Source organism: Coturnix japonica, chromosome 10, assembly GCF_054131305.1.
Source record: "Coturnix japonica strain WE chromosome 10, WE-NBRP24, whole genome shotgun sequence".
Lineage (NCBI taxonomy): Eukaryota > Metazoa > Chordata > Aves > Galliformes > Phasianidae > Coturnix > Coturnix japonica.
The window spans coordinates 9360759-9376420 of NC_140672.1; the positions used below are offsets into that span (position 1 = coordinate 9360759).

The following is a 15662-nucleotide window of genomic DNA, read 5'->3' on the forward strand; positions in this document are numbered from 1 at the left end:
CCTCCGGTCCATGTACAGCGACCTCAAGGTTCAGTTCGATGCTATCAAGGTCGATCGTAACAACCTCCAGACCATGTACGATGCCGTCCAATCTGAGCGCAACACTCTCCAGTTCAAACACGACGCGCTCGAGTCCGGGTTCGACACAATTCAGTCCAAGTACAATGCCCTCAGGGCTGAGTTCGACACCCTGGAGTTCGAGCGCGATCTCCTCCGATCCAAGCTATGCACCCTCCAGTCCAAGGGGAACATCCCCAAGTCTGAACCGTATGTACCACACCTTGACCAACTACCAGGGGCACCAGATACAATGTTGGTTGCCCCTGTAAGAGGGCGAAAAGTAAAACAATTTTCAACTCAGTTAGAGAAAATGCAGAAGGAGTTAGAAGAGCGGAGGGAGTTAGGAGAGCAGGACTCAGGAGAGCAGGGGGACTCAGGAGAGCAGGGGGACTCAGGAGAGCAGGGGGAGTCAGAAGACCAGAAGAAGTTGGAGGAGCAGAGGATGTTAGAGGGGTATAAGAAGATGATAGAGGAGCAGAAGAAGTATGAGGAGCAGAGGAAGTTAGGAGAGAGGAAAAAGAAGGAGGGTTACCTAGAGGAAATAATACAAGAGTCAGAGTCAGATGAAGAGGAGCCAAAAGTTAGATTTTCTTTACGAGAATTTCTCGAGTCCAAACTTATAGATGGGGCAGCCTCATCAACACAGTTACCACCATCAACACCTGGGACTCTTGATAGAGCAAAAGGTGAGCAAAGTATTACGACCATTATTGATAGATCTTTAAAACTGAGTGAAATTCGGGATCTAAGAAAGGATTACACACGTCAACCAAAAGAACATATGGTCACTTGGTTACTTCGATGCTGGGACAATGGTGCCAGCAGTGTGTGGCTTGATGGCAATGAAGCTCGCCAACTGGGTAGCATTTCCAGAGATGCACGTGTGGACAGAGGTATTGGCACATGCCAAGATCAGTCCTACACCCTCTGGAAGCGGATGTTGATAGCGGTAAGAGATAGATTCCCCTTTAAACGGGACTTGGAGCCTGAGAAAAGGAAATGGACTGATATAGAGAAAGGCATCCAAACTTTGAGAGAAAATGCTCTGTTGGAAATGCTATACAGCTCCCACTTCAACCGCAATGACCCGAACCAATTACATGATCCTGAGATAGTCCGTGTACCACGACAAATGTGGTGTGACTTTACAAGGGCTGCTCCAGAAAAGCATGCCAGTGCACTTGCATTAGTATATGGCCAAGGGGAAAGGAAACCCCTTGTTAATGAACTAATTGCTAAACTTCAGGAGCTTGAATTATTTATAAGCACTACAGAAGTTAATCGTTATACTTCAGCCATTGTCAAAATAGCTGAAAGGTTAAACAGAATGGAGGGAACACAAAATGATATTATTGACATGTTGACTAACATGCCTGATGTAGATGGATCCATGGTGGTACCAGATGATGGGGACCAGGATTCCCACGATCGCCTATTGAAAAAGCTAAACAACATGAGTTCCTCTCGACCCGTATCATCGAAAATCTCAACCATAAAAAAGAGAGGTCCTCATATTCAAGCAAATGACAACGATAAGACCATACGTTTTGCTTTGTTGTATTTCTTGAGTAATCATGGGGAGGATATAAAGAGGTGGTATAATTCATCCACTTCTGCACTTCAGGCACGAGTGAAAGAATTACAGTACAAAACAACCACCAAGGCGAACTCTTCCAAAAGGGGGAAAGTTCCAGTTGCTGCAAGCCACCGAGGTAAACAATAGAGGGGCCCTGCCCCCAGCCAGGGGGGGGAAAGGGACAACAGAGTATACTGGACTGTGTGGATTAAGTGGCCTGGCACATCTCAACCACAGAAATATAAAGCCTTGGTGGACACTGGTGCACAGTGCACCCTAATGCCCTCAAGTCACCAAGGGACGCAACCAATATATATCCATGGAGTGACTGGGGGTTCTCAAGAATTGACTATGTTGGAGGCCGAAATAAGCCTCACTGGTAAAAACTGGCAAAAACACCCTATTGTGACTGGTCCAGAGGCTCCATGTATACTGGGAATCGATTACCTTAGGATGGGACATTTTAAGGATCCCAAGGGGTATCGATGGGCCTTTGGGATAGCTGCTGTTAACACAAACGGTGTTAAGCAGCTGTCAACTTTACCTGGTCTGTCAGATGATCCTTCTGCTGTGGGGTTGCTCCAGGTAAAAGACCAAGTGGTACCAATTGCCACCAAAGTGGTTCACAGACGGCAGTACCGCACCAATAGGGACTCATTGCTCCCCATTCACAAGCTAATTCGCCAATTAGAAAATCAGGGAGTGATTAGCAAAACTCACTCGCCTTTTAACAGCCCCATATGGCCAGTGCGTAAAACCAGTGGGGAATGGAGGCTGACGGTAGATTACCGTGGCCTGAATGAAGTCACACCTCCATTAAATGCTGCTGTACCAGACATGCTAGAACTCCAGTATGAATTGGAGTCAAAAGAAGCTAGGTGGTATGCCACCATTGACATTGCTAATGCCTTCTTTTCCATCCCATTGGCTGCAAAATGTAGGCCACAGTTTGCTTTTACCTGGAGAGGTATTCAGTATACCTGGAACCGTTTACCTCAGGGGTGGAAGCACAGCCCAACAATTTGCCATGGATTGATCCAAGCTGTTTTGGAACAGGGTAATGCTCCTGAGCACTTGCAGTATATTGATGATATTGTAGTGTGGGGCCATACAGCAGCAGAGGTTTTCCAGAAAGGAAAACAGATAATCCAAATTCTTTTGCAATCTGGTTTTGCCATTAAGAGCAGCAAGGTGAAGGGGCCTGCCCAGGAAATCCAGTTCTTAGGTATAAAATGGCAAGATGGACGTCGTCACATCCCAGCAGATGTGATTGACAAAATCACTGCTATGTCTCCGCCCACCAACAAAACAGAGACCCAATCTTTTCTGGGAGTAGTGGGCTTTTGGAGAATGCATGTCCCAAACTACAGCCACATAGTGAGCCCCCTCTATCAGGTAACACGGAAGAAGAATAATTTCTCATGGGGTCCTGAGCAGCAGCAGGCTTTTGAGCAGGTAAAACAAGAGATAGCCCGTGCCGTGGCCTTGGGGCCAGTACGGACGGGACAGGATGTGAAGAACATCCTCTACACTGCTGCTGGAGAGAAAGGTCCCACTTGGAGTTTGTGGCAAAGAGCCTCAGGAGAGACCCGAGGCCAACCCCTAGGATTCTGGAGTCGAGCATATAAAGGGTCTGAGGAGCACTACACTCCGACTGAGAAGGAGATCTTAGCCGTGTATGAGGGGGTTCGGGCTGCTTCTGAAGTAGTTGGGACAGAGGTTCAGCTTCTTCTAGCACCTCGCTTGCCAGTAATAAACTGGATGTTTAAAGGACAGGTTCCCTCCACCCATCATGCTACTGATGCCACTTGGAGTAAGTGGATTTCATTAATTACTCAACGAGCTCGAATGGGAAAACTCAGCCGTCCTGGAATTCTAGAAGTGATCATGGACTGGCCTGAGAGTAAAAAAATTGAAAAACCACCTACAGAAGAGGTATCACGTGCTAAAGAGGTACCACCATACAATGAGTTACCAGAAAATGAAAAGAAATTTGCCCTATTCAGAGACGGATCATGTCGTATTGTAGGGAAGCATCGCAGATGGAAAGCTGCTGTGTGGAGCCCCACACGACAAGTTGCAGAGGCCACTGAAGGTAAAGGAGAATCAAGTCAATTCGCAGAGGTAAAGGCTGTTCAGCTGGCTTTAGATGTGGCTGAACGGGAGAGGTGGCCAATGCTTCATCTTTATACTGATTCATGGATGGTGGCAAATGCCTTATGGGGGTGGTTGCAACAGTGGGAAGATGATAATTGGCAACGAAAGGGTAAACCTGTTTGGGCTGCTGAACTGTGGAAAGACATTGCTGCCCGAATAAGGAACATTGTTGTAAAGGTGCGCCATGTAGATGCTCATGTGCCTAAAAGTAAGGCTACTGAAGAACATAAAAATAACCATCAGGTTGATCGAGCTGCTAAAATTGAGGTGGCTCAAATAGACTTGGACTGGCAGAACAAGGGTGAATTATTCCTAGCTCGGTGGGCCCACGAGACTTCAGGTCATCAAGGAAGGGATGCGACATACAAGTGGGCCAGAGACCGAGGGGTGGACTTAACTATGGACGCTATTGCTCAAGTTATTCATGATTGTGAAACATGCGCCATAATTAAACAAGCCAAGAGGATGAAACCTTTTTGGGGGGAAGGGCGATGGCAAAAGTATAAATATGGAGAAGCATGGCAGGTTGATTATATCACCTTGCCACGATCTCGCAATGGTAAGCGGTATGTACTCACCATGGTGGAGGCAACCACTGGGTGGCTCGAAACATACGCAGTACCCCATGCTACCGCCCGAAACACCATATTAGGGTTAGAAAAGCAAATCCTGTGGCAGCATGGCACTCCGGAAAGAATTGAATCAGATAATGGGACCCATTTTAAAAATTCTCTTGTAACCACTTGGGCCAAAAATCATGGCATTGAGTGGATTTACCATATTCCCTATCATGCACCAGCTTCTGGTAAGATTGAACGATTCAATGGGTTGTTGAAAACTATGTTGAAAGCAATGGGTGGCGGAACATATAAAAATTGGGAGAACCATTTAGCAGAAGCCACCTGGTTGGTCAACACTCGAGGATCTAGTAATCGTAATGGTCCTAACCAATCCAGCTCCCTACGTACCGTGGAGGGAGATAAGGTTCCTGTAGTACACATAAAGAGTGTGTTGGGGAAAACAGTTTGGGTCCTTCCAGCGTCTGGAAAGGGCAAACCTCTCCGGGGTACTGTTTTTGCTCAGGGACCTGGGTGCACGTGGTGGGTGATGGACAAAAATGGGAATGTCCAATGTGTACCACAAGGGAATTTGATGTTGGGGGAGTGCAGCCAATGATTTCCTGTAGATATATAGGTAGAGTCTCAGAAAATATTTCAATTAGGTACAGAATAGTTCAATTAGGTATAGGACTTAAGATAGAGTGGATTAATGTTAAGGAAACACTTTTCTCTATATACCTTAATTAGGCATTCTGTAAGCAAGTTTTCCATCTGGACTCTATATCCTGCACTGGCCATGCATGTGTAGAGCACACATGGAAAGAAGTATAAGTCAAAAGGGAATCTGCTGTGGTGGCTGGGAAAGGATGAGTGCACCTTGATGTGGGGGACGCCCTACTAGCGCTGCCTTTCCCCTCTACCGCTGACGTGTTTTCCTTTTCTGGCAGTTTTGCCATTTTCTCAAAATTAATAAATAGTAGGTTAGGTTATAGAGTTTTGTTCTCAACTTAGGGATTTGTATGGAATAAATATAAATTGTTGAGGAAAATAAGGTTGCTGATTATTCACAATTATACATATGAGTGTGTATGTATGTATAAACATAATGTAATGATGTAGAATAAGGGGTGGAATGTCATGGTTTAATAATTTTGTAATTTTTGCTATCAGTATTCCACATCATAACATCATTTAAAGCATGAATAATTTTACTGGATCTGCAACTTACAGAAGAAGACTACATCTCCCAGGGAACAACACGATGGGTCACGGGACCTGGACTCTATATTAACTCTGTCGCAGAACAGACTGATCTCTTTTTCGAGTTCTGGCGTTCAGGGGAGTGTGTGGGAGCCTTCACCGTCTCGCCTAAATTTCACAGTAGGCCTCTCGGTTACGGGACTCATTCTCTCTCCTATTTTGCTTGATTCGTTAGCCCAATTTTCAATTTTCAATTATATTGTATTATATTGTGTTATCCGGTATTTCGATATAGTATTTAGTAAATAAGTGTGCCTCCTTAGATCGTTGCCGCTGTTTTCTTTTCCTAATTAACTTTTTCCTTTCGGCCCAGGGCCCCTCCGGGGCCCACGGCCCCTGTCACGGACGCAGGTGGATTTTTAGTTCAAACCGTGACAGCTTTGCATGACAAAATAGAACAAATAAACATTCATGATGGGAGGACCTGTTTGTCATTGGGTGGAAACCTCTGCAGAAGCATGTTTAGAGCATTATTAATCAGCAGAAGGAGATGTTTGGTTGATTTTTACTTAGTAAATCCGGCAAGAAGACCAAATGAAATATCTTGAATTGCTCAGCACTGACACAATGATGAGTGCAGGAACAGAAGGTGATACTTTTTCAGAGATGTTGCAGCAAACATTGACCACGTTAGCCTGATATCAATTGAAATAACGAGGCCTTTGCTCCTGACAGGTGCTGCAGTGAGATTTACCAATAAGAGCAAAGATGTAGAAAAGATCTCTGCTCGGCTGCGTGAGGAAGCCAAACTGCAGGCTGAGCTTTCAGACACAGGCGCTACTGTGGAGTGGATGAAGGATGGGAAGGAGCTCAAGGCCAGTGAAAAATATGAACTGCACATTGTGGGGAAGAAACACACCCTGAAAATTCACAACGTCTCAATGGATGATGCTGTAAGTTGTCAGTGCATCTGTGAGGGGGATAAAATGCATGAGTTTGCATGATGAGGCTCTTCATCATCTTCTGCTGGCTTGTCACCCTTGTTGATCCATGGAGAAACAAGAAAGGCCTAGAGTAGTGTATGCACTTTGGCATTGGAGAGCTTACTTAATTGCTTCTTCTCAAAGAACAAACTCCAGAGAGTCATGGAGACATCTCCAAACAGAATTGAATAATGGGACTAAATTGATGGAGAGCAGAACTTCCTGCCACGGCTTGTCAGCTAGTCTTAATTTTGCTTTTCTTCTCTCTGTCATGTTAGCATAATATTTCATACTGGCAGGTCTGCCCAAAGAATTAAATGAATTAGCTGATGGACGTTTCCATGTGCTTTGCACTGTAATGTGACTATCAAATGAGTAATCAATGCTGTTATTTTAAAATCTGTGTTGGCAAGCTGTAAGACAAACAGCTGCTGTTGGTAGCTTGGTTACCGCAGAATCAGCTTTCGTGTATCTCATAGATAGGGAAGAGACCCTTAAGGGTCAGCTAGTTGGACTCCCTTGCAATGAACAGGGGCACCGCAGCTCCATCAGGTGCTCTGAGCCCTGTCCATCCTGACTTTGAACATCCTCAGGCTCACAAATCTTATACCTATGCCACACACTCGCAGTATTTCACCATTCAGCATCACCACTTGTATCTTCTCTTGCTGTAAACCAGAGCTAGCTGGTAAATCATCTGCTGTGCGGGTCAGCTGTGTCTCTCCCATGGGCATCACGTGGCTGCTGGGAGGCTCTGAAGAGCTGCAGCCAGAGGTGTGTCACCCGCTGGGCCTCGTGCCCAAAGGAGCCCACAGGAAAGTGTTGTTGCAGTTTGTCATGCACTGCACTGCCATGAGACTTGACGTGCCAGACATCCTCTGACACGTGACCTCCTGCATCCAGGCAGGACATCTGAGACGTCTCCTTCAGCCTGACGTGGCTGCAGTTTCACACTGATTTTACTAAGGAAGGAGAAGGCACGTGGATGAAACTCTTTTCCTGCTCTTCCTGGCATTAGCTCATAGTACAAGTAAAGCACTGTCAGGTCAAGCCTGAAGGAGTAATGCTTGTCACTGACCTGTTCCTGTTCAGGGTGGAGCTGGAGGGTAAAATAACACAAGAAATTGTCATTGAAATTCAATATCTGTGAAATTCAGCTGGCTGCATTCACAGAACCTGGCGTTAAGATCTGTTTTCTGGTTTATTTCCTGAGCCTATTTTCCATAACCCAGTCCTCATTTATGAACCGAAGCTCTACTGAAAGCCTTTCGCTGTGTATGCTCATGCTGCAGTGCAGCTCTTGTGATCTTTAACAGCACATTCAAGTTCCTCTGATCACAGGATCCTTAAGGTTGATTAAGACCCTCTAGTCCGACTGCTCACCCATCTCCACCAAGATGCTCACCATCAGCTAGCTAAAAACTCAGCAGAGATGATAGATCAAGCCCAACACTGGATTTGGGATGGCTAGAGATTCCTAAGATATTGAAGGATTGCTTGCAGGTGGTGTTGGCTCAGGTATTCACCCTGCATCCCACCTCCCGTTCTGTTTGGTTGAGAATCATGCATTCTGCAATTTCACTTTGTAATTCAAAGCCCCTTTCTTTATCTGTTAAAAAACTGATCTAAAACAAGCCGAGAAGACTCCGTTGGAACTGGTTGATGCAGAACAAAGGCATCCCCAAAGGACAAGTTGCACTGTTTGATGAACATTATTGGATGAGAGCTAAGCTAAGATTTAAAAAGTTCTGGGGCTGTCTCTGAGCATCAAATCCAGAGGAAGCCTGCATGATTCCCTGAGAATGGATACCTCCTACTTTGGTGTAGGGTGAAGGGAACACTAGCAGTAACTCCTATCACAAAATGTCACATGGCTCAGACAAAAAAGCCATCAAGAGGGCTTAATTAGGAGCACCAAATGGTCACAAGATGGTCTTAGGGCAGGGAAGTAATCTATCTACGTGACATTGATTGATGCTATTAGTTCTAAACAGCTTGACTCTAGAGGGTCTGTTCTTCTTTGGTCACCTAGTTTTACAAGAATAGATGACTCCTGTCTATTACAATTTTTAACTCATTATTTGTTCACTGATGCCATAAATGTGCCTGGCATAGCAATTGGCCTTGGTATATTCAGTGACTGAAAGCAACAGTTGTTGCTCTAAGAAATGCAATGCTAAGCTTGGTCTGCCTGTAGCTGACAGCCATCAGCTTGCTCCTCAGGCAGGTTCTGTCTGGATGGAATGAAGGGCATGAAATACTGATGTGCTCTTCAAACGCTGCTTGTTAGCTTAGAGACAAAGTGTTGAATAGGTTTGTTCATGCATTGCAAACACGTTACTTAGCTGCCTTCATTTTAGCTTCAGAAGAACGTGTGCAGAATACAGAATTGATTAAAAGAAATAAGAACTGTCTGCATAGAACTTACTCTTTCCTTACACAGGAGAATCAAGCACACGTTTGTATGTGAGTACCTCCAGAGGTGAAACTCGATCACCCAAATGTAATGAGCAGAGACATTACAATCAGTTCTAACTGTATCTTCATGCTGTGCTGAATAAGCCTGAGTCAGGATGTAAACCACTTTCTATTTTTTTCTTCAGATGAAGCCATTAATGTTGTCAGCAAGCCCAAAACCACTTCAGAAATATCAGTCAGTCCTTCTGAAGACCTGGAGCTGGTGTGTGAGGTGTCAGCTGCAAGCGGAGCTGTCGTATGGAAGAAAGATCAAATAGAGGTGAAGCAGGACCAGAGGACAACCATCATCTCCCAGGGGATGCACCGCAAGCTCATGGTCAAAAATGTGACCCTGAAAGACCAAGGGAGCTACAGCTGTGAAACAAAAGATGACAAAGCAACATTCCAAGTGAAAGTCAGAGGTGAGATAATGCTTGGAATCCCAGAGATAAAGGAACGCTTCATTTTGTGTGTCTTGCATTTGGAGGATCAACTGACAGCCTCTCTGGTGCAAAACATTTTGGCTATAGGACTTTCTTGGTCATCTAGTATCATAGCAACACTTTTCTACATGTGATTTACATCCAGGAATGAATTACTGCAACAAAGGGGAGTACAGCTGCGAGGCTGCTGGCTAGAAACTCACCTTCAAGATTCATGTAACTGGTAGGAAACACGTTTTGGTTGGTATTCTTTGATTATTCCCTAGTCTGGCTGTGGAAATGTCTGTGTGAACGTGTCCTCTTTATTCTGCCATGAAACTGTTTTGAGAAGGATGAAAAGAAATGCTTACAAACGTGCAGCTAAAATGATTATTTGTTTTTAACAATATTTCATCCAGCTCTTCCCCTACAATTACTTTTATCATCAGCTGTCCATGGATGTCCAACTGTGATTTGTACAATGTGCAACACTGCTCTACCAGTTGATATTTCAACAGTACTATTTACACAGACGTCCTTTTCTGCTCCAAATCCACACCAGCCATGGGAGAGGGAGTAGGTGAGCATCTTCCTCCATTAGCTTGATGTTGATCTGACAGCTTCATCCAATCCAGGGCTTCTCCAAGACCTTTGAAAATTCTATTACTGTCGAGGAGACAGCAGGCTTCTGGGCTTAGGTTAGAATACTGTGCCCCGTTGCTGGGTCATGAGAGTGTCCAAGCCTTACATGGAGAAAACTATCACTGCTGTTAAGATTTTTTGCAAGCAGGTGAAGCTTGATTGAAGTGTGGCTGTGAAGCTTTCTGAGATCCCTGCCCCCTAGTTTTTCTACGCTTTTTGTTTGCCTTTTTCGATACAGTGAGTTGCTCTTAATTGTGGCTGTGTCCTTTGCCACGAGCATACCACTGAGCACACGGTTATTTTGAGCTCCTCTTCTTCCAGTGTCTCGGGTAAGCAAGTCTGAGAGAAATGCAGAACTGGGATGGCTGTGCTGCTGCTTCCTCCTCCATCGCACCTGTGGTTTTCCCTTGCAGGGCACAGTTCTCTGCCTGGGCCCAAGTCTGTGTGGGTCTCTCCATCCACAAAGCTGCTCACACTGCAGGAGTGTCACGGGTTACTTAGATTTACCTATGCCCGTGACAGGGGAAGCCACCCCGTGGGCCCCCTCCCGGGGCCCGGAAAGGAGGGGGAAAAAGGGAGTGGGATAAAACAGCGACAATCTAAGGAGGAAAAACTTATTTTACTAAATATGATACCGAAATACAAGATAACACAATATAATATAATTGAGGCTAACAAATTGAACGAAACAGAGAGAGAGAGTCCCCGAAAACCGAGAGGCCTACTGTGAACTCTAGGCGACACGGCTGGAACGCTTCCCACTCTCCGAGAAGTTCGAGAGAAGAAGGAGGGCACTCCAGCCTGGGAACGAGATTATACAGCGTCCTGGTCCCGTGACTTATCATTAACCCTGTTGTTCTCTGGGATATGTAGTCTTCTTCTGTGGACTGCACATTCAATAGAAGTATCCATACTTTACATGATGTTATGATGTGGAATACTGATACTGATAGCAAAATTACAAAACCATGACATTCCACCCCTTATTCTACATTATTACATCATGGTAAATATATATATACATATATATACACGTATGTAAAATTATGATAGCTAAACAGTAGAATTACATGTAACATAACTAAATGTACAACTATAATAACTAAAATACACTACACATGCAAACATATATACATATAAATACATAAAATTATTGACTGCACTCCCCCAGCATCAAATTCTTTTGTGGCACACATTGAACATCCCCATCCTTCTGCATTACCCACCAAGTGCACCCAGGTCCCTGGGCAAAGACAGTTCCACGGATAGGTTTGCCCTTTCCAGAAGCTGGAAGGACCCAAACAGCTTTTCCCAACATGTTCTTTACATGTACAACAGGGACCTTATCTCCTTCTACAGTGTGTAGGGGGCTAGATTGACTAGGACCATCACGATTGACAGATCCTCTAGTATTCACCAACCAAGTGGCTTCTGCCAGATTCTTCTCCCAGTGCTTAAATGTTCCGCCACCCATTGCTTTCAACATAGTTTTCAACAACCCATTATATCGTTCAATTTTACCAGAAGCTGGTGCATGGTAGGGAATATGATAAATCCACTCAATGCCATGATCTTTGGCCCAAGTATTTATAAGGGAATTTTTAAAATGTGTCCCATTATCAGATTCAATTCTTTCTGGGGTGCCATGTCGCCACAGGACTTGTTTCTCAAGACCTAATATGGTGTTTCGAGCAGTAGCATGGGGTACTGCGTATGTTTCAAGCCACCCAGTGGTTGCCTCTACCATGGTGAGTACATAACACTTACCACTGCGAGATCGTGGCAAGGTGATATAATCAACCTGCCACGCCTCCCCATATTTATACTTTTGCCACCGCCCTTCCTCCCAGAGAGGTTTCATCCTTTTGGCTTGTTTAATTATGGCACATGTTTCACAATCATGAATAATCTGCGCAATAGCGTCCATGGTTAAGTCCACCCCTCGGTCTCTGGCCCACTTATATGTCGCGTCTCTTCCTTGATGACCTGAGGTCTCATGAGCCCATCGAGCTAGAAATAATTCACCCTTATTCTGCCAGTCCAAGTCAATTTGAGCCACCTCAATTTTGGCAGCTTTATCTACCTGATGGTTGTTTTGTTGTTCTTCAGTAGCCCGACTTTTGGGCACATGTGCATCCACATGACGCACCTTTACAACCATATTCTTTGTTCGGGCAGCAATGTCCTTCCATAATTCAGCGGCCCAAACAGATTTACCCTTCCGTTGCCAGTTGTTTTGTTCCCACCTCTGTAACCACCCCCATAAGGCATTTGCCACCATCCATGAGTCAGTATAAAGATACAGCATTGGCCACCTCTCCCGTTCAGCAACATCTAAGGCCAGCTGGACAGCTTTTACCTCTGCAAACTGACTTGATTCTCCCTTACCTTTGGTGGCCTCTGCAACCTGTCGTGTGGGGCTCCACACAGCAGCTTTCCATTTGCGATGCTTCCCTACAATGCGACATGATCCATCTGTGAATAGGGCATATTTCTTTTCATTTTCTGGTAATTCGTTGTATGGTGGGGCCTCTTTAGCACGTGATACCTCTTCTGCTGGTGATGTTCCAAACCTTTTATCTTCAGGCCAGTCCATGATTACCTCTAGGATTCCTGGACGATTGAGGTTTCCCATTCGCGCTCGCTGTGTAATCAGCGTAATCCACTTGCTCCAGGTGACATCGGTAGCATGATGAGTGGAGGGAACCTGTCCTTTGAACATCCAGTTCAGCACTGGCAGTCGAGGTGCCAAAAGGAGCTGTGTTTCAGTCCCGACTACTTCGGAAGCAGCCCGAACCCCCTCATACGCGGCTAAGATCTCCTTCTCAGTTGGAGTGTAGCACTCTTCAGACCCCTTATATGATCGACTCCAGAATCCCAGGGGTCGGCCTCGGGTCTCTCCTGAGGCTCTTTGCCACAAACTCCAAGTGGGGCCTTTCTCTCCAGCAGCAGTATAGAGGATGTTCTTTACATCCTGTCCAGTCCGTACTGGCCCCAGAGCTACAGCTTGGGCTATCTCTTGTTTAATCTGTTCAAAAGCCTGCTGCTGCTCAGGGCCCCATGCAAAATCGTTCTTCTTCCGCGTCACCTGATAAAGGGGGCTTACAATGAGGCTGTAGTTTGGAATGTGCATCCTCCAAAAGCCCACTGCACCCAGGAAAGATTGTGTCTCTTTCTTGCTAGTTGGTGGAGACATGGCAGTGATTTTGTCGATCACATCTGTTGGGATGTGACGACGTCCATCCTGCCACTTTATACCTAAGAACTGAATTTCCTGGGCAGGTCCTTTTACTTTGCTTCGCTTAATAGCAAAGCCAGCTTGTAGAAGAATTTGGATGATCTGCTCTCCTTTTGTGAAAACCTCTTCTGCTGTATCACCCCACACAACAATGTCATCAATGTACTGCAGGTGTTCAGGAGCACCACCTTGTTCCAGTACAGTTTGGACCAACCCATGGCAAATGGTTGGGCTGTGTTTCCACCCCTGGGGCAAACGGTTCCAAGTATACTGAATGCCCCTCCAGGTGAAGGCAAACTGTGGCTTACATTCTGCAGCCAAAGGAATAGAGAAGAAGGCATTGGCAATGTCAGTGGTGGCATTCCATTTGGCTGCTTTTGACTCCAGCTCGTACTGGAGTTCCAACATGTCCGGCACAGCAGCGCTCAATGGGGGTGTGACCTCATTCAGGCCACGGTAGTCTACTGTCAGCCTCCATTCTCCACTGGCTTTACGCACTGGCCATATGGGACTGTAAAAAGGTGAGTGAGTTTTACTGATCACTCCCTGATTCTCCAACTGGCGAATCAATTCATGAATGGGGAGCAAGGAATCCCTGTTGGTGCGATACTGCCGTCTGTGCACTGTCTTTGTAGCAATCGGTACCTGCTGCTCTTTTACTCGTAGCAGCCCCACAACAGACAGGTCCTCTGACAGGCCAGGCAAAACAGACAGCTGCTTAATGTTGTCCATATCTACAGCAGCTATCCCAAAGGCCCATCGATACCCCTTAGGATCCTTGAAATGCCCCCTTCTGAGGTAATCAATACCCAGTATACATGGAGCCCCTGGGCCAGTCACAATAGGATGTTTTTGCCAGTCTTTGCCAGTGAGGCTTATTTCAGCCTCCAGCACAGTCAATTCTTGAGAGCCCCCAGTCACTCCAGAAATATGGATTGATTCTGTCCCTTCATGACTGGAGGGCATTAGGGTGCACTGTGCACCGGTATCCACCAGCGCCTTATATTCCTGTGGTTCTGATGTGCCAGGCCATCGAATCCACACAGTCCAATAAACTCTATTATCCCTTTCCCTCCCCTGACTGAGGGCAGGGCCCCTCTATTGGTTACCTGTGATGACTGGAGCAACTCCACTGGTGGTTGGTATGTCTAGTAGTTCTTTCACCCGTGCTCGTAGTGCAGACGTAGGCTGATCATGCCACTTCCTCATGTCTTCTCCACGGTCACGTAGGTAGCGCCACATGGAAACACGCGGTGCAATCGTACTGTTGTTCTTTGCTCGAGCTGGGAAGCGTGTGCGTTTAACAGCTGAGACTTTTGATGATGCAGGTGAGGAGTAGGACTGGAATACTTTGATCAGATCCTTCATTAGACCTGGTGGCCCGTACGAGGATTGACCTTCATCAGTTGTTTCTGATACTATTACGGGATCATTGCAATTAGTTGATGGAAACAATTTCTTGCACATTTCATCTACTCGGTTTTCTAGCCGTGAGATGGCAGAAACTGCAGCATGCAGTTGAGGGAGCTGCTGATCGGTGGTTTGAAGCATTATAATCAGCTCAACAACTCGGGGCCATCTGTCCACGAACCCTTTAGAACCTGTTACCAATGACTGTGCCATTCTCTCTGGTGCTGTACTTGTGATTTTCTGCCACATGTCAGGATCGGCCCTCACTCTCTCAGGGTCAAGTTCGCTTGGATCAGGGCTGTACAACATTTTCGCCATGGCCAATTCCCTCAGGCGCTGAATACCTTTTTGGACGGTATTCCAACTATCAAATTTAGGCTTCAAAGCATCCTTATAGGGGTACCTTTCTCTCACGGCTTCTAACAGCCGCAACCAGAGAGTGGCAGCTCCATCCGAACATCTGCTAATCCCTCTGTCGATACCTGCATCTTGGGCAATGCTTCCTAGTTGGCGAGCTTCATTACCATCTAGAGACAAGCTGTTGGCCCCGTTGTCCCAGCAGCGAAGCAACCAAGCAAGGATACCTTCATCTTGACGCCGTGTGAACTCCTTTCTTGAGCCTTGGATTTCAGTCAGCTTCAGAGGTTGACAATAGGTGATTTCCTCCTCATCATCAGTCTCTTCTTCATGCCTCTTGGTTTTTGCCTTTGCTTTTTTCGGTACTGGTCCATGCCCGGCACCTGGGTCTTCTGCAGCCCCCCCCTGTGCTTCTCCTTCTTTTCGTTCTAGACGCATGGACACCCGTTTCCATTTCTTGCCTTCCACAGGGGCAACTGATATTGCTACTGATGCCTCCTGTGACTGATCAGAATTAACTTGGGCTTGAATCTCAGATCGGAAACTCTCTCTCTCCAGAATAGTATGATACAAAGCACGGTATGCATAAGCCAAACCCCA

The 15662-nt window shown here is 45.9% G+C and overlaps 1 long non-coding RNA gene across 2 annotated transcripts; it reads left to right on the plus strand.

The window, feature by feature from the left end:
* Positions 1 to 9051: 9051 nt before the first annotated feature.
* On the plus strand, positions 9052 to 9989 carry LOC146759262 (uncharacterized). 2 transcript variants are annotated; one of them, XR_014932283.1, is made up of 3 exons: positions 9052 to 9415; positions 9582 to 9659; positions 9835 to 9989. It is a non-coding gene; the product is annotated as an uncharacterized LOC146759262 (long non-coding RNA). The 2 variants fall into 2 exon arrangements; XR_014932282.1 differs by having other exon boundaries at positions 9865 to 9989.
* Positions 9990 to 15662: the final 5673 nt, after the last annotated feature.